Source organism: Camellia sinensis, chromosome 3, assembly GCF_055761805.1.
Source record: "Camellia sinensis isolate YWXY chromosome 3, ASM5576180v1, whole genome shotgun sequence".
NCBI classification, from domain to species: Eukaryota; Viridiplantae; Streptophyta; class Magnoliopsida; order Ericales; family Theaceae; genus Camellia; species Camellia sinensis.
Window position 1 is genome coordinate 183002831 of NC_138963.1, and position 22493 is coordinate 183025323.

General features: G+C 40.8%; 1 long non-coding RNA gene across 1 annotated transcript; it reads left to right on the forward strand.

The window, feature by feature from the left end:
* Positions 1-465: 465 nt before the first annotated feature.
* On the forward strand, positions 466-16856 carry LOC145821211 (uncharacterized). Its single transcript, XR_014363242.1, has 5 exons — positions 466-871; positions 1041-1098; positions 13766-14619; positions 15023-15082; positions 16621-16856. It is a non-coding gene; the product is annotated as an uncharacterized LOC145821211 (long non-coding RNA).
* Positions 16857-22493: the final 5637 nt, after the last annotated feature.

Here is a 22493-nt window from a genome sequence, read left to right on the forward strand (position 1 = left end):
ACGGTGTACCAAATGTTTCACCAAATCTGAGTCAAAAAGGGGTCATTTCCTTAATTTGATACTTCGCGCTCCAACGGTTCAACATCAAATCCGTTTCATCAAATTTGCGCTGGGCAACCGGCCGGTCAACCGGCCGGTCGACCGGGTGGTCGACCACCTAGGCAAAATATTTTTTTTTTTTTTTTTGACTGGTTTCAACCTTTTTGTGAACGGTCTGAACTTTCTCCGGGGCGACCGGTTGGTTAACTGGTTGGTCAACCGGATGGTCGACCCGTTCGTCTCATCCCAACAGTTAGGAACAGTGATTTGGTGAAATGCTTCGCCTGCACTCAGTTTGGTACCATTTTTGCTGAATTCTGGATTTGATATCGATTTGGTGAAACCGTTAGAGCTTTAAAAAGTGGCTTTTTCACCAAATTTTAAATTTGATGCCAGGTTTGGTTCACCGTTGGAGATGGTCTAAGACGATAGCAATGCACATATTGCGTTGCTTCCTTTGCATCCCGATCTCCGGGCCAAATTTAATGAGACTGATGCTTCGGAGTATGCACTAAGCATGTCCAGCCAGCCTTTTGATTTTCATAAGCTGATATTTAGCTGGATAGACACTACTGATGCGAATTATCCACCACCCTTGGATGCTCATGTGGTAATGCATTTGTATGGCCTTTTTCCATTTTAATTGATTTTGTCCCTTCTTTCTGCTATATACTAGCACGATGATGATGGCTTTTATTTTCATTTACTAGTTTAGATTTTTAACCTTTTATGGGTATAGGTTGCTTCTGTTATGATTGTTTGGAGCCAACTACAGCTTGCTTATGCTGCTAATATTTGGAATGAAGCCTTGAACAAGCGACTTCGAACCCAAGTATTGTAACAATTTATTCTCATTTTGTTGTCTAAGGTTCACAAATCCCATGCATAATGTATCTATTTCCAAGAATAATTTGATGGGGGTTGTTCTCTTGTTAATCATGTACTAATTTGTATTAGTATGAATCTATTATCTTTGTCATTCTTATGCATAATGTTGACAGGAGTAGTTGAAGAGGGATGGAGCTCTTCACGGTTGCTTTTACTGCCTGCCTTGTTTTGGTGTGTATGTCTTTGTGTGTTGTCTGATTTCCCATAGCTAATGCTTGTTATTTTTGTTGTTGTGGAAGAGAAAATCATGCTAAATTAGACCCAAACAACTTCACCAAGTTTTCTAGCAATTTTTCAGTTTAGAAATTTGATGCTACTGAATTAAATGCTTCATGAATTCATTATGCAGAATTATGGTGTTAAGATACTGTAACAGAGTAGTTGAGAGGGTAATTTATATATAAATTGGGCCGAGCTAGGTAATGGGCCATTCTGTGGGCCACGGTGAGAAGGGCTGAGTAAAAGGGCCTTGTAATTAGTCCGGTCCGAAGTAGCTTGGTGGTTAGCCTGGTCGCCACGGTTGGCGCGGTAACAGTTAGCTCGGTCATACTATGTTGGGCCGAAGTATGTTGAGCTTTCCTCAGAACTTTGCTATTGGTTAGCTCGGTCCAAGCTCATTGTGGATAGCACGGTTTCAGACAACCCAGTTGGAATGTCAGCCGAGGTACACGTGCAGTGAAAGAAAGAACCAAGCTAGTTGGAGCTCGGTCTAGTCTACGGCTTTAGCGTGGCCATGTTATCTCGGTCGTATTGACATCCAACCGTGGTAAAACCATCTCACTTGGTTTAAGTAGTGAGGGGGGTGTTGAGGGATAAGCATTATCTTTCAAGAATGTGATTCCTAGGAGGACTCTACATGGAGAAGTAAGAGTCCTACTAGAATTGTGCCACATGGAACCTATAAAAGCTCATAACATCACCTATGGAGAGGTAACACAACTTTGATTCTCGAATACACAGAGCTTTTGTCTATTTGTCTATTTTGCTGACTTCGGCATCGGAGAGGTATCCGGCACACACCCGCCGGCTAGCTCACATTTGTGTTTTCAGGGAGTAAAGCGACGTCGTACGGAGGAGCGCAGACTTGATCAACAGGATTATATGAGAAGGTTTATTTCTTTCCCATACAATTGGCGCCGTCTGTGGGAATATCAGACAAAAAACAAAACCTCTTGATCAAGTTTTCCTCGCTAGTTGAATGGCATTTGCCACAATCCGCCATCGACGGACAAACCCCAGAGGGGGGTGGGAGGCACGAAGGATTACCCTCTATCCCTCCCATGGCGGACTTAGAGCCCCAGCGACAGAATCCCCGGAGGGATGCAAGGGGGAGGTGGAACAACAGCCCCCGTCGCTCTTGCTCACAAAGTCCTGAACGGCAAAGGCGAAGAATCGACCCTCAAGCTTTGGAGGATCGTGTAAAAGAGCAAGATGAACTAATAAGGAAGATGGTGGCGGACATGGAGGCCATGAAGTGCCAGATCAAGGGAAAATGAGTGGCAACAGGAGAGGGGCGCAAAGGCAATACGCCTCCTCGCCACTCAGAAAATCGTGGTAGACATACCACGCCATCACAAGTAGAGAGTAGGAGCCTCAGGACAGGCGACACTCAATCAAGAACTTCCAAAACTCGTTGCTCCAGGTCTGAGAGAACGAAATCATTGAGGTCTTACACTGAGGAAAGTACCTATCGGCCCTCACATACGCACCAGACATCGTCCAGACAAATGGAGTTGCCTAGATCGTCCGACTTACGGACTGTGCCGGAAGAAAGGGCACGACGAAAGGAGGATGCCAGGGCACGCGACCCACACAGAGTTTTAGCCCGTCATTGGTTGGCTCCTCGGATGCATGGAAGTGTCGAGGTTGGAATGCCAATACCGCACCTTGCCTACGAACCAATAGATAAAGCATTGGCAAGACTACATAGCTCGCCGTTCGTTCCGGCGATTGAGAACGCACCATTACCCTCAGGCTTCATCCAGCCTAAATTTACCACGTGCGAAGGGAAGACAGACCCTTATATGCACTTAAGCCACTTTCGCCAAGTCATGGCAGTATACCGGCGAAACAAAGCTTTGATGTGCATCCTATTCCCATCTAGCCTTGGCGACCTAGGTTTAACCTGGTTCGAAAGGCTACCAGAAGGCAGCATAGCCTTCTGGGCGCAATTAATGGAGGCGTTCGTAACAAGGTTCAGAACGAACACCAAGACGCTAGTGGAGATCGATCAGCTACTCTCCATTGACATGGGCGACAAGGAAACATTGAGATCCTACAACAGTCGCTACTGGGAGACATTCAACCAGATAGGGGATTGCCCCACCAATCTCGCCATCGCACAATACAAAAGAGGACTTCCAGTCGGAAACAGATTGAGGGATTCAATTACTATGACTCCACCCCTCACGATGGAAGCCTTGATAGAGAGAGTGCACCAGCATATTCAGGTGGAGGAGGATGGCGCCCGTGCCAAGGCAAAATCTGGTGCAACAGCAACACCAGATAAGAAAACTACGGCAAAAATCAACACGGTAGAACGTCCAAGCAAGAATGGACGAGGCAGACGAGACAACGAAAAGGACCGAGATAAAAGATGGTTGAGAGTCCGCACTGCCATTACCACGGTATTTAAGAAACTAATCTACCGAATTCTTAGCGAGATACGTGATGAACCTTTCGTTAAATGGCCAGCTAAATTGGGAGACACACAGAAGGACTACGACGAAAGATCTCGGTGCACCTTCCATAAAGAAAAGGGGCACCGCACTGAAAACTGCACGCCGTTCAGACAGTATCTGGAGGAGTTAGTGGCAGCTGGTCACCTAGACCGGTACATAGAGGGAGGGACGCAGCATGCTCCCCAAAACCACGATCACCCAGACGGAACACCGATTGACGCCCCACCTCAAGGCGTGATAAACGTAACACATGGGGTATTCGAGCTTGAACGAGTATGTGAGCTCAAGGGCATGATAAAGAAGGCTGAGCACTTAAGGGAGGTATTGAGTGCATAGCCTACCATTAAAAAGGGAAAAATAGAGGCCACAAACATCATGTCTTTTTCAGATAGAGACTTGGCAAGGATATATTGCCCTTACAATGATGCACTGGTCGTCACTCTCCGCGTCAAGGATTACGACGTCAAACGAATTTTGATCGATCAAGGGAGCTCATGTGAGATAATGTACTACGAAACTTTCAAATAGTTGAAATTGGAAGACAAAGACTTGGCACCTGCCGTATCTCCCCTGATCGGATTTAACTCAATGCCAGAGTGGCCAATCGGCAAGATAATCCTCCCAGTCAGAGCAGGAAGCATGACTAAACAAGTGAAATTCTAGGTATTGAAAGTCCCTTCCACTTACAACATAATTTTGGGAAGAACATGGCTGCACGCCATGCGATCGGTAGCGTCAACCTACCATCAAGTAATGCGGTTCCATAACAAAGCTGGAGTAATTGAAGAGGTCTACGGAGACCAAATTATGTCCAAGCAATGCTTCATCGCGGTAAATGGCAGCCGAGCTGCCAAGGGGTTTGTTCAGATAGTGGAAGAGCCCACGAGTAATGAATTGTTTGCGGACGTTGGCAAAGCCGCTGAATAGAAGGCAGTAGAAGAATTGGTACAGGTAAGCATAGATGAAAAGAACCCGGATAAGCTCTTTTTGCTTGGCTCGTCTATGTCCAACACTGAGAGAATTGAGGTCATGGAATTCTTGACTTCCAACATCGAAGTGTTTGCCTGGACATCGTATGGCATGCCTAGCATTGACCCAAGCTTCATCTGTCACCAACTGAATGTCCACCCAACTGCCAGACCAATTATACAGCACACTCACAGATCGACACTCCATCATGCCGAGATAGTGGCGGAAGAAGTAAAAAACCTGCTAGAAGCAGGAGCTATCAGAGAGGTGCACTACCCCAGATGGATCTCCAATATAGTAGTGGTACCTAAAAAGAAAGAAAAATGGCATGTCTGTGTGGACTACAAAACAGTCAACAAGGCATGTCCAAAGGACAGCTTTCCTCTACCACGGATAGATTAACTGGTAGATCTGACGGCAGGACACAACCGTCTTAGCTTTCTTGATACGTACAGAGGGTACCATCAGATCGTCGTATGAGCCAGATCAGGAGGTTACATCTTTTACGACGCCAAGAGGACTATATTGTTACAAGGTCATGCCCTTTTCCCTTAAGAACGCGAGGGCAACATTCCAACGGATGGTCACCAAGATGTTCAAACCATTGTTAGGCAGGACAATGGAGGCCTACATCAACGACATGGTAGTCAAAAGCAAGAATAAGAATGACCATCTCAGGAACCTAGGTGAGATGTTTTAGATCTTGAAGAAGCAGAAACTACGCCTTAATGCATCCAAGTGTGCGTTCGACGTAGGATCTGGCAAGTTCCTAGGCTTCCTGGTGACCAACCGAGGTATAAAAGCAGACCCCTCTCAAATCAAAGCAATTTAGGAACTAGAGAGACCCAAGTCAGTAAAAGAAGTACAGCATCTCACCGGCATGGCAACTGCGCTAAACCGGTTCATAAGTCGATCGTCAGACAGATGTCGACCATTTTTTCAAGTATTAAAGGCCAAGTTTGAGTGAGATGAAGAATACAACCGCGCCCTTGAAAGTTTGAAAGAATACGTGTCTTCTCCACCGCTGCTAGTGACCTTAATACTTGGAGAAGAACTATTTTTGTACCTGGCAGTCTCACAGCACGCAATTAGCACAGTGTTTGTCCGAGCGGAAGGAATCTAACATCTGCCCATCTTTTATGTCAGCAAGACATTGCTAGGCATAGAAACTAGGTACTTACCATTGGAAAAACTGGGCTTAGCCTTGATGATGGCCTCAAGAAAATTGTTGCACTACTTTCACACCCACACAATAATCGTCCTCACAGCTTTTCCATTAAAAGCTTTGTTTGAGAGGGCGAACTTTTCTGGACGAGTCTTGAAGTGGGCAGTCGAGTTGGGACTGTTCGACATCAAGATCCAACCCCGAACCGCAATAAAAGCCCAAGACTTGGCAGACTTTGTCGCAGAATTCACCCCAGGAAGTCATCATATCTGCCTAGTCAACCTGATTGATACATTCGAACTAGGGTTGGAAGTTGACGCCGGAATAGCGCAACCCCTGGTGCAGGATACCCAGTCAGACCTTAAGGCAGACCAAAGTAAAGTAAGGGAGGAAGAAGCAAACCATGCTACACCAAACCAAGACTCGCCAACAAATAACGACTTGGTACAATCAGATAGCGATGGGCAAGCAGCAAGCATGAACCTCGAAGAAAACACCAGCAACACTCTTGATTCCAAGGCATCATCTGATCCCTCCACTTACTGGAAACTGTTCGTTGGAGAGATGTGGAAGCTCTTCGTGGATGGAGCATCCAACAGGCACAGTGCAGGACTAAGCATAGTCCTCATCTCACCAGATGGCCTAGTGGTGAAGCAAGCAGTCAACCTTGGCTTCCCAGCATCGAACAACGAAGCAGAATATGAAGCACTTCTGGCAGGCTTAAAATTAGCATCCTACATGAAGGCCACTGAGCTAATGGTTTACAGTGACTCACAGCTAGTGGTAAACCAAATTTCAGGTGACTACGAGGCAAAGGATGACAGGATGGCTAAGTACCAAGAGTTAGTCAGAAAACAGATCAAGAAATTTGAAGTAGTGCGGATAGAGCAGATCGGCAGGGAAGAAAACAGTAGAGCGGACGAACTAGCAGGCTTTGCTTCAATGGAAAATACATCCGTCCCACATCCGTTACTAATTGACTACTTACCAAGACCAAGCATTGAAGAACCTGAAGTAGAAGAAGTATGTTGCGCCGAACTAAGCCCTTCATGGATGGATCCCATCATAGCATTCTTAAAAGACGACGTCTTACCGGAAGAGAAGAAAGAGGCCAACAAAATAAGAGCAAAGTCGCAGCGATTTTGGCTCTTCCCATCAATGGCCTTGTATAAGAAATCCTTCACAGGACCTTACCTGAAGTGTGTCCATCCCAGCAAGGTCGAAGCATTCCTGTTTGAAATACACGAAGGTGTATGCGGAAACCATCAAGAAGGAAGATCATTGGCCCACAGAGCAATTTCGCAAGGATATTGGTGGCCATACATGTAAGCTAATTCAGAGAAGTATGTCAAGAAGTGCGAGAAATGCTAGAAGTTTGCACACCAAATACATCAACCAGCCAGAGAGCTTCTACCTTTAACTAGTCCATGGACCTTTACAATGTGGGGCTTGGACATAGTAGGACCACTTCCAATGGCACCCGGCAATAGAAAGTTCTTTCTTACAGCAACAGACTACTTCACAAAGTGGGTAGAGGCAAAAACACTAGCATCCATAAAAGAGAAAGATGTAAAGAAGTTCATCTGGCAAAATATCATCACTCGGTTTGGCATACCGAAAGCTCTGATATCTGATAACGGCACTCAGTTCGACGGCAAAATTTTCAGAGACTTTTGTGAAGAGTACAAGATAGAGTTCTACAATTCTACACCAACATACCCCCAAGCGAATGGCCAGGTGGAAGCATCAAACAAAGTCGTCTTGGATGGACTAAAGAAAAGGTTAGAGAAAGCAAAAGGCAAATGGGTGGAGGAGCTCCCCCATGTTTTATGGCCTTACCGCACCACACCACGGCGGTCAACTAGCGAAACACCATTTTCCTTGGCCTATGGCATGGAAGCAGTAATACCACTGGAAGTTGGCCTCCCCACCATCAGAAGCGAAAATTTTGATACAGACTTAAATAGAGAAGCCATGGCATTGGAGCACGACCTTGCAGAAGAAAGAAGAGAAAGAGCACTGGTTCACATTGCTTCATACCAGCAAGAGTTGTCCAGAAACTATAACAAAACAGTGCACCCAAAGCAATTCAGGATTGGAGATTGGGTACTATGCAAAGTAATGGGAAACACCGTGGTACCCGGAGATGGCAAGTTGGGGCCCAATTGGGAAGGACCTTGCAAAGTGGTCAGATTAGCAGGAAAAGGGGCATACCACTTGGAAGATGAGGATAGCAAAGCCATTCCCAGGCCATGGAACACTGTCAATCCCAAACTATTTTATTTTTAGCTTTTCTTCTAAGTATTTGTAATTTTCTTTTTTCTTTCTCAATAAAACAAGTAACATCTTTTCAGCACAGTTGTTTCATTCTGTAAAAGATTGTTTTAGTGAGTTAGGGACATTGTAAGCATAGTTGGTCAGAATAACCAACTTTGCACCTCTCCTAAGCCTAGGATAAGGATCCAGGCTGCAGGCCGTTTGGTCAGAATAACCAAACACTTTACTCTAGGTTGGCAGGAAAAACCAACTTAGAGGTTGGCTGGAAAAACCAACACCCCTTCTAAGCCCAGGATAAGGATCCAGGCTGCAGAACGTTTGGTCGGAATAACCAAACACTTTACTCTAGGTTGGCAAGAATAACTAATTTAGAGGTTGGCTGAAAAAACCAACACCCCTCCTAAGCCGAGGATAAGGATCCAGGCTGCAGGACTTTTGGTCGGAATAACCAAACACTTTACTCTAGGTTGGCAGGAAAAACCAACTTAGAGGTTGGCTGGAAAAACTAACACTCGGTACTCTTCAGCTGACGTAAGGATCTAGGCTGAAGAGTGGTTGGCTGGAAAAACCAACACTTAGTACTCTTCAGCCGAAGTAAGGATCTAGGCTGAAGAGTGGTTGGCTAGAAAAACCAACACTTAGAACTCTTCAGCTGATGTAAGGATCTAGGCTGAAGAGTAGTTGGCTGGAAAAACCAATATTTATTACTCTTCAGCCGAGATACGGATCTAGGCTAAAGAAGTTGGCTGGAAAAACCAACACTTAGTACTCTTCCACTGAAGTAAGGATCTAGGCCGAAGAATGGTTGGCTGGAAAAAACCAACACTTAGTACTCCTCACCCGAGATAAGGATCAAGGTTGAAGAGTGGTTGACCGAAGTACAACTTTTTGAGATCTTCAGCCGAGGTCAAAACCTAGGCTGAAGAGGTTGGCAGGTATGGCCAAATTAGATTGCAAAGCTAAGACCGAGATAAAATATCTCAGCCAAAGAATATTATACTTCATTCAGATTACAGTTAGAAAGTTACAGGCATGGCTGTTAACCGAAATAACAGTTGGAACAAAAGAAACTTTCATTGAAGATTCAAATCAAGTACATAGGAGGGGCCTCAGCCCGGTTACAATTTTTTGTCCAAAAGCAAAAAGAAGAAAAGTACAGAATCAAGCAAAAAGATCATCTAAGTCAGCATCAAAAACAATCCGGTCTTCACCCAAGGGTAGCTCGGTTGCGGCAAGCACCCTTGGTTAGGCTCGGTTGAAAGCACCGCATCAGCAGGCAAAGGTGGGATGGAGACCTCTGGAGTGGGGGAAGTAGACTGGCGACCGGGCTAAGTGTTGTCTTCTAGAGCCTCATCCTCATCCTCCTCCTCCAAAAATTTTTGCTGAATGGCAGCAGCATACTCCGTCATAGAGCTTGGTATGAAATATGGAGGAGGATTGAAGACCTCGGCCTCAGGACCATGACCGAGCTACGCCACGGCCCCCCTCCACCTGCATTTGAAGAACAGATCATTCGCACTGCTTGATGTAGAAGGCTTCGCCCTCTTTGAAACCGCAGTTCTCCGCATCCTCCAGCTTCTTCTCAAGCTTGGTTATTTCGGCATCCTTTTTCCCTTCAAGCTTGGCCAGCTCGCGCAAATATTTGTCTTTTATCACGGCCGCAGCCTTTTGTTTGTCTGCCTACGCCGAGCTAACAAGACCGGTCAGACGACCATTCTCGGTTCGTAGCACAACTATCTGCTTCCTGGCCTCTTCTAGCTCGGCGGTTTTTTCAGTTACTTCGGCCATAGCCTGCCTTATTGTTTTCTGAAGTTCCAACACTCGCTTGTGAGCGATATGGTTCTTCTGTATGGCCTACAAAAGGATGGAAAGAAACTTTTTAAGTACGACCGAGCAGAAAGTTACAAGAATTTGGAAGATAAGCAAGTGAGCTACTTACCAGCACCATGGATTTTGTGGACGAGCGAAGGGCCTTTAGCTCGGTTAGGTGGTCATGATGCTCCATGTCGGGTGGAAGGCAAACACTCTTGGCCAGATTGAATGCCATTAGGTGGTCATTTTCGGCGACCACCGAATTAGTATCCCGTATAGCACGGTTCTGAAAAGTGATCTTTGGAGCCCATTTGGAAGAGCTAGCTCGGTCGGAACGCTCCGGCTGAGGGTTCGGTGGAGGGCTTAGAGGAAGGATGGGATCTTCTTCATCAACAAGTCGTGGCTCGATTGTGGAAGTCCGAGCACGCTTATTGGGATGAGATGATGAAGGTTGATGAGATGGAAGGGCCACCACGGTCTCCTGAGTCTGACCGGCTGGTGGTACCTCGGGCTGGTTTGTTTAGGTCAAGAGTGCCCTTACAACTCGTTTCTTGGCCATCTCTTGCTCAACGGTTAGAGGGATCAATCTGATTTGGGGCAAGTTTGGGTCCAGGTGAGGAGAGGCTTCCAACAAAAAGTCAGTTACCTTGGTCTTTCGTTTACCGCTATACCGGTAGGTCGGCTCAAAATCCAGTAGCTCGGTCCAACTTCGTTTTGGATATCGCAGCGCGGCGCGAAGAACGTTCAAATTGGGGTAGCTGTATTGGGACTTGAGAAAGTTTAAATCTGTATGAAGGAAGACAACAGTTAGTGCAGTTTAAGATGAGAAAACCAAAGTAAAACAAGGCATAGAATGAAGCCGAGGTAACTCTACCGGCTACACCCTTGTTCCAATTTATTCTGTCGCCAGGGATCTGGGCCTGTTGATCCTCAAAATTTCCAGATACCCAAAGGAAGTCATCATCGTTCACGTCTTTATCCGGGGTATCCTTTATTATCTTTTCACGCCGGCGTCTTATTCTTAAATAATAGACCCATCCATCTTCGGCGGAGCCTATAGAATATTGATGGAAGAGCTCGGCTAAACCGAGATTAAGGCCAGTCCGGCGGTTTAGCTCTGCAATACCATTTATTATACGATAAGAATTGGTGGAAAGTTGGGTTGGGCAAAGATTGGTATGCCTAAGGAATTCATAGAGAAGAGGTTGTACAGGGAATCTTAGTCCGGTTTCTACTATGGACAGAAGGGTAAAGGGAACGAAGCCGTGTTTTCCCCATGGTGTAATATCCAAGTCGGCTAAGGTGAGATGGACATCATCAGGAATGTTATAATCCTTTCGGAATTCGGCCATGGCACCTGGTGAGTTAACTAAGAACCTATACTTTCCCATTTGTGGTTTATGTTATAAATAAATTAAACAGTAATATTAGCTCGGTCGGAGTATGGTGCTGAGTAGCTTGGTTGAGCACTCAAAAGAGTGTATGGGCAACCTAAGTCTGCAAAGTGAAAAACAAAGGTATTAAGCACAGATCGTTGGACCGTGCTACAAAAAACAAGGGCAAGATAAATGAAGTCTTAGCTCGGCTACACAAGATGCTATCAGTTTTTAACTCGGTTTGAGCAACTGGCTTGTTTAGCCCGGTTGAGCTTTTGGGGCAGCACCCTTAGTTCGGTTTAAACTAAGGGAGCTGGTTTAGCCCCAAGTTTTAGCCCGGTCAGCGGTTGAGATTTTCTAGCACGGTATTGCGCAAACTTAGTGCAGTTCGATAGCTCGGTTAAAAGAAGCAGAAGGTCCCTAACTTATGGAAACCACAAGTATGGCATAAGTTCTAGTGCGGTTGTCGGTTGTGGCTAGGCTTGCATCTAATACAAACAGTATCCTAGTTCGGTTGATGCGTGATTTTGGATCAGATACAACGTTCTTCAGTTTATTCGTAAGTACCAGTGGTTATGTTACAAAGGTTTTTCCAGAAAATGGAAGCAAAAATAGAACATACGCTTTGAAAAAACATAAACATGCTTTGTGTCGCAAAAAGAGGTGCGAAATCAACAAAGAGGTTAAGTTACTTACAAGAATAGAGGCAAGTCGATGAAGATCCAAGTTGCAAGAAAGGACACGAGCTTTGCAAAAAAAACAGTGGTTACAGAAATGGAGGCTCGAACAAGAGAGAAAGTAGAGAGAGAAGAAGGTGAATAGTGTTGCGTTTGAAGAATAGGATTTTTGTGAAGAATTCGAGTTTAGGCGGGACTGTTCAAATGTTGCAAAGTACGAAGAACGGCGTGACAACTTTTCTGGGCCAATAAGCGTTTGCCATGTGTCCTTTGGAATGAGAAGCGATTTAGTTACAGTGATTGAAGAGACGTTTTGACCGGACAGATGGGTAGCCCGGTGTGGATTTAGCTCGGTTGAAAAGCTAAAGTTTTTAGCTCGGCTGGTAGCAGGTAATCCCTATCATGCTGCACAGATGGAATTAAGGGGCAATTGAGAGGGTAATTTATATATAAATTGGACCGAGCTAGGTAATGGGCCATTCTGTGGGCCACGGTGAGAAGGACTGAGTAAAAGGGCCTTGTAATTAGTCCGGTCCGAAGTAGCTTGGTGGTTAGCCCGGTCGCCACGGTTGGCGCGGTAACAATTAGCTTGGTCGTACTATGTTGGGCCGAAGTATGTTGAGCTTTCCTCAGAACCTTACTATTGGTTAGCTCGGTCCAAGCTCATTACGGATAGCACGGTTTCAGATAACCCAGTTGGAATGTCAGCCGAGGTACACGCGCAGTGAAAGGAAGAACCGAGCTAGTTGGAGCTCGGTCTAGTCTACGGCTTTAGCGTGGCCATGTTATCTCGGTCGTATTGACATCCAACCGTGGTAAAACCATCTCACTTGGTTTAAGCAGTGAGGGGGGTGTTGAGGGATAAGCATTATCTTTCAAGAATGTGATTCCTAGGAGGACTCTACATGGAGGAGTAAGAGTCCTACTAGGATTGTGCCACATGGAACCTATAAAAGCTCATAACATCACCTATGGAGAGGTAACACAACTTTGATTCTCGAATACACAGAGCTTTTGTCTATTTGTCTATTTTGCTGACTTAGGCATCGGAGAGGTATCCGGCACACACCCGCCGGCTAGCTCACGTTTGTGTTTTCAGGGAGTAAAGCGACGTCGTACAGAGAAGCGCAAACTTGATCAACAGGATTATACGAGAAGGTTTATTTCTTTCCCGTACAGTAGCCTATATTTATTAAGCTATAACTTGGAAAGAATTGAGTAGATTTTAACTTGGCATCCAAAGTTTGCATTACAAATTTTCATGGAATCACTTTACAGTTGCAAACTGAAATCATTTTAGGTCCAATATGCTAATGCCATGAATGCAAGCATATCATAAAACCCAATGTCCTGATGATCATTAGTCTAGAAAGCTACCCTTGTCATGATTGAATCAATGGATTACTTAGCTAAAATCTTCAATAGATGAAGGGAAAACCCAAAACACTTTCGATTTTGAATGACCAACCAACTAATAAAGACTTTAATACATAGGGATTTAACATAAATTACCAATTAGCAATTAAGGTTTATGTCTTCTTTCAGCTATTGTACATTAGTTATTAAAGGTCCAATCTATAAAAGAGAATTATGCTACTTTAGCATGAATCATGTTTTAATTTGATTGGGGGCAATGCCTTGGGCCACCATCAAGGGTTAAATAAAAATGTGAGGAAAACTACACATAGTCATTGGAGCTTGGCCAATGGTTTGTTTCATAGTTAGTGTTTTCATATTTCTTTTTTATGTGAGTTTGTAATAAGTTTTATGATTTCTTTTGTTGCTTTCATTCTTTTGATTGAATTGAAGCATATATCTATGGTATTGATTAACTCCTGTATATCATAATATTTTTGTAGTTTCATTGATTTTATGGTGTAGGTAAGGTATCTAGAACACATGGTGTGCTATTTTGATCAAAAAATTGATAGAGAAATTCTTCAAGTTAGGTTAAGTTGCCACTTTTCACAGATTTTTTAGCTATCATTTGGTTTCATTTGCAAAATAAAAAAATAATTAAGTTGAGATTTTTTAGCTATCATTTAGTTATGTCATGACATTTAAAATCAATTAAGAACCCTTTTCTCTTTGGTTGCCATTTGAGAAATTTCTATTCAGTTGGATAACCCTTATGTTATTCCTTTTGTTGGTGTATTTTTTTTTTTTTGTTTTGTCCTATGCTTAGGAGTAATTACTAAACATTGCATCTGAAATCTCTATACTTAGGAGTTACCATATTTTTATTCTAAATGTTTATATGCAGGTACTTAAATATGCTGGTACTTTTGTTAAGGGAGTCCATTATTGTGGGTCAAGTGTTGAGAGCTCTAAATTTTTGAAGTGTTTTTTTCTTTTCATTTCCTTACCTGCTTTTGTTGCTGAGTGTGTGCATGCACCTTTTTTCTTTTCCTCATCTATTATTTTCTGTATACCATGGGTTTTATCTTGGCTCTTGCAAATGCTTATTTTTGTTGCAATTTCTTACCTTTCTGTTTCTTGTGTTGTGGTGTAAGGTCTTTTGGTGTTTCACTGCTGGTTGCTGGTTTTCATGACAAAGGTGCACAACTATATCAGGTATGTCATTTGGGTCCTCATTTGATATTGGAGAGAAGTCAACAACTGAGAGTGTTGCAGATTCCATTTCTAAGAATCGAGCCGAGTTGGTGCACCTTCCTTCCACCATGGATCTTCATGTGCCACTGCCATCCAAAGACTGCCTAAGTTGTGATGGATCGGTAAGAGCTATTCTGGAATCATTAAAGCACAAAAAATTAAGTTCCCATATTTTCCCAACCCTCCCAGTAATAGTTATTGGTGCTTCATTCTGAACACTATTAAACATTCCCGTGCATTGAAATAGTTTTTTTTCTTTTTGACAATCTATTGCAATGGGTGAAGGGTATTAAGTTCCCAATCTTATAGTCCTCATCTTATCTAGCTTAGATTGGATTTCAATCTTGCTATGTCTTTTGTATGGGATATATCTAAAAGTTGTCGACACACATTCGGTGGTGGTGCTTGACTTTGTTCATATTTCTTTTAATTAATTTTCATATCTATTAACTTGCTTTAGACTAACTTGTACATTTTGATGATGTCTGAGTATTAAGTTCGATTTTTTTATTATTAATGTTACAGGGTGTGATGAAATGTACTGAATGCAAAGATAAATTACAAATAAGGATTTCAACGAATGATGTGAATCTTTGCCATTTGATTGATTCTTTAGTTGATTCACTACTTGTGCATTCGAATGTGGCCAACTTGTCCTGACACTAGCACACTATATGAACTTCTATGCCTTAAGTATGTGAAACTAATACACATATGAAACTACTACATTGCTTGTCAACTTTGGAACTTAATCACATGGATTTTTTGTCTATTCCCTTCCTCGTATTGCTTTTATTGATATTTTAACATATAAGTAGATTCATAGAGGACTTGAAATGCCTAAATTTTTACGATAAGCACTTTATATGCCCTTCTTTTTGTTCATCTCCTTGATAATTTGATAATTTGAATGTCATTGGAATTGTGCATCTATTTCTTCGATAATTGTGTAGGTTCTAATTAGAAATTTCATTATTTACTATTTATTTGATGATCATTGTAACCTTTTTCATCATTAAATTTCTTTTGCTCCTCAAAAAATGAAGAAAGAAAAAAAAGTGCAGCTTACATGTGATGTTATGTCAAAAAGAAAGGTCATTAATGTGACTATTTTGGTTTTGTGCTGTTCCTGAATAAGTTCAGTGGGTTCTCTTCTTGATTCTATTTCTTCATTATTATTTAAAGGGTGGTTTGATTTTAATTATTTCGATTGGGAAATGTTTGTTAGGGAAACTTTGCCTAGTGGGCTATGTGGAAAATCAGGAATGAAGGTAGGTAGGTATATGTACCCTTATTTTAATATACCTAGTTACGAGGATGTAATTGATTCCATTTAAAGTTAGAACAACAGTTTTATGGGGTGAAGGCAAAGTCTCAATTTACAGAGTTTTTAGTTAGCGAGTTTTATGTATAATTTAAGAGGAATTAAGCAAGTTGGTAAGTGAGTATGTTTCTAGTTTAAATCTTCTTCTATTTGCTTACTGGTTGATGGTGTGACTATTAAATCTCAAATTTATCATATGAAATGAGTCTAGATGAGTTCTCGATTTTAAAAAAGAAAAGAAAACTTAAGACTCTTTAATGTTGTGTTTGGTTGGGGGATTTGGAGAGGGATTTAGAAAGGGAAAGGGAAAAGGTATGTAAAACTAGATGAAATATAGGCATGTTTTATTCACATTTCACCTACCTTTACCATTTTTCTTTCCAAATCCCTCCACAAATCCTCCAACCAAACACAACATAAGTGTTTATTACGTAAGGAATTTGTTTGGGTAGCAATTCGATGAATGTATATTTATATACATATGTGTTATGTAGTGACAACAATCTTAACTTTTTTTGTAATGAAAGTAATGATTGTGTATACTCACATCGAATTGAGATCATTTAAAGAAAAATCCAAGTCATTGTAAAGTAAATCATATATATCATTAGTTTAAGATTTTATTTTGGATTTGTTGATTCTATGTATATTTGGTTTTGTGACTTTAAAATATTTGGCCATACATTGAAGATTTTCATTTTGGATTTATTGATTCTATGTATATGTCATATCTATATGGTAATCCAAACATTTTATACTAGTAACAATCAAAATGGTTATTCCTTTTCTATTGATATAGGAGATGAAGAGTCAGTATGATGAGAAAATGTTCGAGTTTATCTTTTGTAAGACTAGAACACTCTCTACAAATAGTAAGTTTATTCATATGTTTCTAGCGGTTTCTGAATTAATTTATATTTTCATTTTTTAGATCAGAAATTTCTTGGAGAGATGCAAAATATGTTCAAAGAATTCAAGAACCTAGTTTTTCAAGTTTTTTCATTTTTTAATACATGTAATCACAATTAAAAACTTTTTATTAATTCATTTGTATATACTTTTGAACATTTAACTTTCATTTATGAAATATATGATGTTATTCCATTCAATATGTGGTTCTGATTCAAAATATAGTATATAATGCGTATTACATTCTTCAAATGCACATACAAAAATAATATTGATTATTCTTCAAATATGTCGAACCCTTTTTTTATCACACGCATTAACTGTGATAAGAAATGCATATAACGTGTGATCTTATCTCATTATTAATCACATGTTTTATTAGATTTTAATCACACTTAAAATATAGCGATCCCGGTTTTCCCTTTCTTTATTTTATTGTATTCCGGACTCGGTTCCGTGGAGGTGTTGTTGTCATATTCTCATTTCCATCATTTACTTTTTGTATTTGAGTCTTGGGTTGTGTTGGGCAGGTTTGGAACAGGTTGGTTGTATTTAGAAACCAAAAGTTGATGCCCATAATTTGGTCTTCATGCTCGAGCGGGCCCTTTATTGTTGCTTCTCCGCTCGAGCCGGCGTTTTGACGCTCGAGCGTAAATTTCCATCTCCTAGTATTTTTCTCCGCAGGTCTTAGTACGCTCTAGCGGGAGTTTTGATGCTCGAGCGTGACCCTTTGATTTTGTTCCTCCGCTCGAGCGAGGAGTTTGATGCTCGAACGGGGACCATCACCTGCAAAACTTCTGTGAGTGTGCATCCGACGCTCGAGCAGGCGTTTTGACGCTCGAGCGTGAGTCTGTGTCTGACGCTCGAGAGGGGAGTTCTACGCTCGAGCGAGGCGACTTGTATATCAGTCCGAGTTTCACCTTTTTGGATCACTTTTTGATTTCCTTTCTCTCTCTTACTTTTTCAAAACCTCCATTGGAGAGTCTCTCTCTCTAAAACACAACTTCTCACTAGGGTTTGATCTAGTTTGAGTGATCTCCTACCTTGGCGTCTTTGTAAAAAGTGTAGAGCTTGGCTTGGGCTACATTTCTATCTGAAAATCTTGGGATTTGGAGCACTTTGAGTTTTCATCATCTTCTCCATTTGAGCTCCGAATTTGAGGTAGGGATTTCCTTGTTCTTTTACAATGCTTCGTCTATAGATAGACATGTGGTGGTTTTGTATTGCATGAAAATCATATCCATGTTGGGTTTGTTTGAAAATCATGAGGGTGAACCTAGGGTTGGTTGTTTGAAAGTGGGTTTGTTATCATTGATTGTGGTTTGGACTAATTGGGATGTAAATTAGTATATCGTTGTTGAAAGAAGGAAAAGCCCTAATTTATATTTGATTTGATAATTTAAAAGAGGGGTTTTGTTATTTGGGCTAATACATATGTGTTTTGGGTCTCAAATGTGGTTATTGTTGTTTGTTGTTGGTATTTGAGCCTTTTTGGTCAATATTGAGAAAGAGGGAGAAAAGCCCTAATTTACTGTTATGAATTAATTTGCATAATTGATTTAGAAAGTTGTGAAAGAAAGAAATTGGTTTTGTGAAATGAGAGGAATGATATTGTTTGTGTAAAATGGGAAAAGTGTTCTTGGAATAAGTGGCGGAACAAGTCGATTTTGAAAATGGAAAAATGAATTTGGGAATTGGAATGTTGTATCTTGAGTATTGAATACACATGTTTGGGGTTTTACCTTTACTTAGCATCCTAGCATTGTTGTTGGGTTAGGATCTCATGAGAGTTGAGTCTTTATAATAGATGTACTAAAATCATGCATCTAGAGGTTTTGTCCTTGGTCATCGGTGGAGGATGACATGGTTGTGTTGAATTGTCGTGTATGCATTACACCTGTGTTGATTGAACATTGTATGTAATGAAGTACTATGATACATTATATATGTATAAATTGTTAGGGAGGAGAAAGGGGATGTACTCCAGTGTGTGGGAGGAGATAGGAGATGTACTCCACACATACTTATGTGTTCATATACTTTAACACATTGCTTATGTATCTTGATAGTTTATGTGTATGTATTACACTTGATGGTTATACTTGTTTTATTGTGATTCTTGGTGTTATACCTTGCGCTTATAATCAGAGGTACCATTACCTTCCAGCTAGCGCCTGGAGAACTAACTGCGCTGAGAATCTAAGGTACCACACCCTTCCAGCTAGTGCCTGGTAAAATGGCATACCATTGTGAGAGTTGTATCTTTGGCTTACTGTGCATATAGCCGGTAGAGCAGAGTTTTATTATTTTGTCTCAGTGTATCTGTAACGCCCTCAAAATAATAACAATAAACCCATCAGATAAGACATGCATTTACATATAAATTAACCACACTCTTATATTCATTAGAGTTCCGTTACATAAATATTACATGTTAACCTCATAACAAAATGCCCTACGGGCTTACAGCTTTCCAAGTTAACACTTGGTTACAACAAAGAGTTCTAACTCGTTTACACATTAAGCCCTTGGCTTGAAGTTACATGTAATACATCAAAAGTAAAACGATAAAACTATGCCCGCCACTAGCCTCCCAGCTATGTCCTTGGAGGTGGCATGCTTCCTGTACCTGAAAATGATATTCCCATATAGGGTGAGCCACAGCCCAGTAGAAATACACTAAACCAACCATGGACAATGACTAAAACATTAGCAATTGATAGTTGGTCAACACTGTTACAATCACATAAATTACATATTTATGTCAACGACTTACAAGTCCCAATTACTTTTCATTTTCCCTTTTCAACAGATAAGCATGCTAGCTCTATCATCATTTCCACAGATATGTATAAAAACTATATCTCACATTCAGATAAGCATAAAAACTATATCCACATTCTCAACAGATATGTATAATAACAATATCCACAGATAAGCATACAAGCTGTATCCACACTTCACAAAGATAAGCATATGAGCTCTATCTTCACTTCTCTAGACAAGCATATGAGCTCTGTCTACGGAGTTCATCCCCTATCTCCTCCCAATACCTATCCGGTTTAGAGGTACATCCCCTATCTTCCCCTAAACCGCGGAGTGCATCCCCTATCTCCTCCTCTACACATAACGTATATAAACACATTGGTTCTATATACAATCACACATTACACACAATTAATGTATTCTATCAACCGTCAAGTTCCATGACACATTCCATTGATTAGTTTCCGTTTACCTAATCAGCATGCATTGTCTACAACAATCTCGACTATCCTCCACCGATAGCCCAAAGCAGCTATTTCTAAAACAGAAAATAAATGCACAAATGGATATTCAATCAACATTTCATTTCCTCATTTCTCACCAATTAATTATCCCAATTAATTAAACAATGTAATTAGGCCATTTTCCATAATTACTATTTCAACCCTTAGGTCCCATTTTCATCAATGATTCAACAATCATTCCATTTTTCTATGCCAAACATGCATCTAGGTTTATTATGAATTAAACCCCAACTTTTGTAAAATTACACAAAAGCCCCAAACTTTTACAAAAATTACCAAACCAAGACCAACATCTCAAAATACCAAAATTTAAAGACAAACCCATAGAGAGGAGTAGGATATCCCTACCTTGAAGTTTTAGCCCAAAAGGAGATGAAGACTCCAAGATCAACTTGCTCCAAATCCAAACTTTTTCAGATTAAATCGAAGCTCTCAACACCCTCTACCTTTTTAACAAAGGCCCTAGGCTAGATTCACACCCTAGGGAGATCAAACCTTAGAGAGAGTGCAAGTTTAGAGAGAGAGAGTGTCGGATTAAGGGTTTGCTCAAAGAAAAGAAGTGAAAAAGTGATGTTTTAGACGCTGCTGTGCGCTGATATATAACACGCTCGCTCGAGCGAAGGATTGGTCGCTCGAGCGACCAGACACAGAAAACTCTCGCTCGAGCCAAGAAGTTCTCGATCGAGCGAAGAAAACCCAGACCGCTCGAGCCACGAAAAGCTCGCTCGAGCCAGGAAATGCAACTCTCAGGTCCAGAACCAGACGCAACACCACTCTCGCTCGAGCGACATACTCCTCGCTCGAGCGAAGGACCAAAAATCTGGGCAGCAACACTAGGCTCCCAAACGCAACCAACCTGAAACAAACCTGCCCAACGCATCTTATAACTCAATATACAAAGTAAAGAGGATGCAAACTAGAAAATAAACAACTACCAACATTCACGGACACATGTCCGGATCACTGTACAACAAGGGTAAACCCGGGATCGCTATAGTATCTGAGTATATCATGGATTGTGCTGATTATAGTTTTGAAGGGCCGAGTTGCCTCATTCGTTGATTATATACATGTTGATGATTTGTTATCTCCCTTATATTGAAGGCATACATGTATAGATATGAATGTATTGAAAACAAACCAAAATGCCATTGTGAGATTTTGGGAAAGTGTGAAAGAAAATTTGGGTATTTGAAAGTATGTTTGAGAAAGGGGAAAATCCGTTGTAAGTATGTAAAATGGGAGAAAGGTAATGGGCTTAGAGAAATTGATTTTCCTAAGAAGTTGTTATTGTTATGAAAGTTTGGGAACAAGGGATAATGAAATGAAATGAAAGATGAATCGTTTATAGCGCTGAATGGATTGACTGTTTTGAGAAAAGCTTATACTTATGTATACTTTTGTATAAACTGCCACATTATTATACTAGTACGAGATTGAGCATTGATGATCATAGCTATCTGTAAGTTATTATTGTTGAGGATCATGTAGAGATCCCTACTGGACTATATGTTCATCCCACGTTGTTGAATTTTTTTTCAGGTGTTAAGCAGGATGTGTTACAAGATGTGGATCTTCTTACTTGTTGGCCACGAGGCCTCTTTTGTGTTGGCGGAATGTCATATGTGTAAAAGGGTTACACCTTTCTTTTGATTCTTTAATGATGTAAGCCTTCGGGCATTTTATTCAGTATACTCATGTTGTATTTAATTTGCATTTGGATAAGAGAATTGTTATTTATTTCTACTCATGGGACTAAAGAGTTTATTTTCGCATGTTATCTCTGAACTTGATTTAAGCTAATGAATTTGGTAATGACTTCGAGTAATAAAAAGTGGGACGTTACATAAAATCTGTGATCTAAATGTTTATTATCTTTGTGATCTAAATGTTTATTATCACATGTTTTATTAGTTATTAATCACACTTAAAAGATGTGATCTAAATGTTATTAATCATAGGTTTTATTAGATATTAATCACACTTAAAATTTGGGATCTAAATATTTTTTATTTGTTATTAATCACATTTAAAAGATGTAATCTAAATGTTTTTAATCACACTTAAAAGATGTGATCCAAATATTTATTATCACACTCAAAACATGTGATGGAATCATCTTTTAATGACATTTTGGGAGTGTGATTAAAAATGACCCCTTTTAATCATGCTCCCAAAGATCACATTTTAATAAAACTTAAAAGATGTGATTAAATAACATTCATCACACAAAAAAAGTGTGATCTATTTATAATTTTGTAGTAGTGCTCACCTTTACACCATCACTATATTCTCACCATTATGTTCAGTTTCTTCAATGTTTACTTCAAAAGACTTGACATACTCATATTGAAATTCTGCATAAACTTTATTGGTTTACATCTGTAGCTTGCTCCATCATCTTCACTTTTATATTCACCCTTGGCAACTTTTGGCATAGAGCATATTCGGCTTCTAACTATTTGTACCTCTT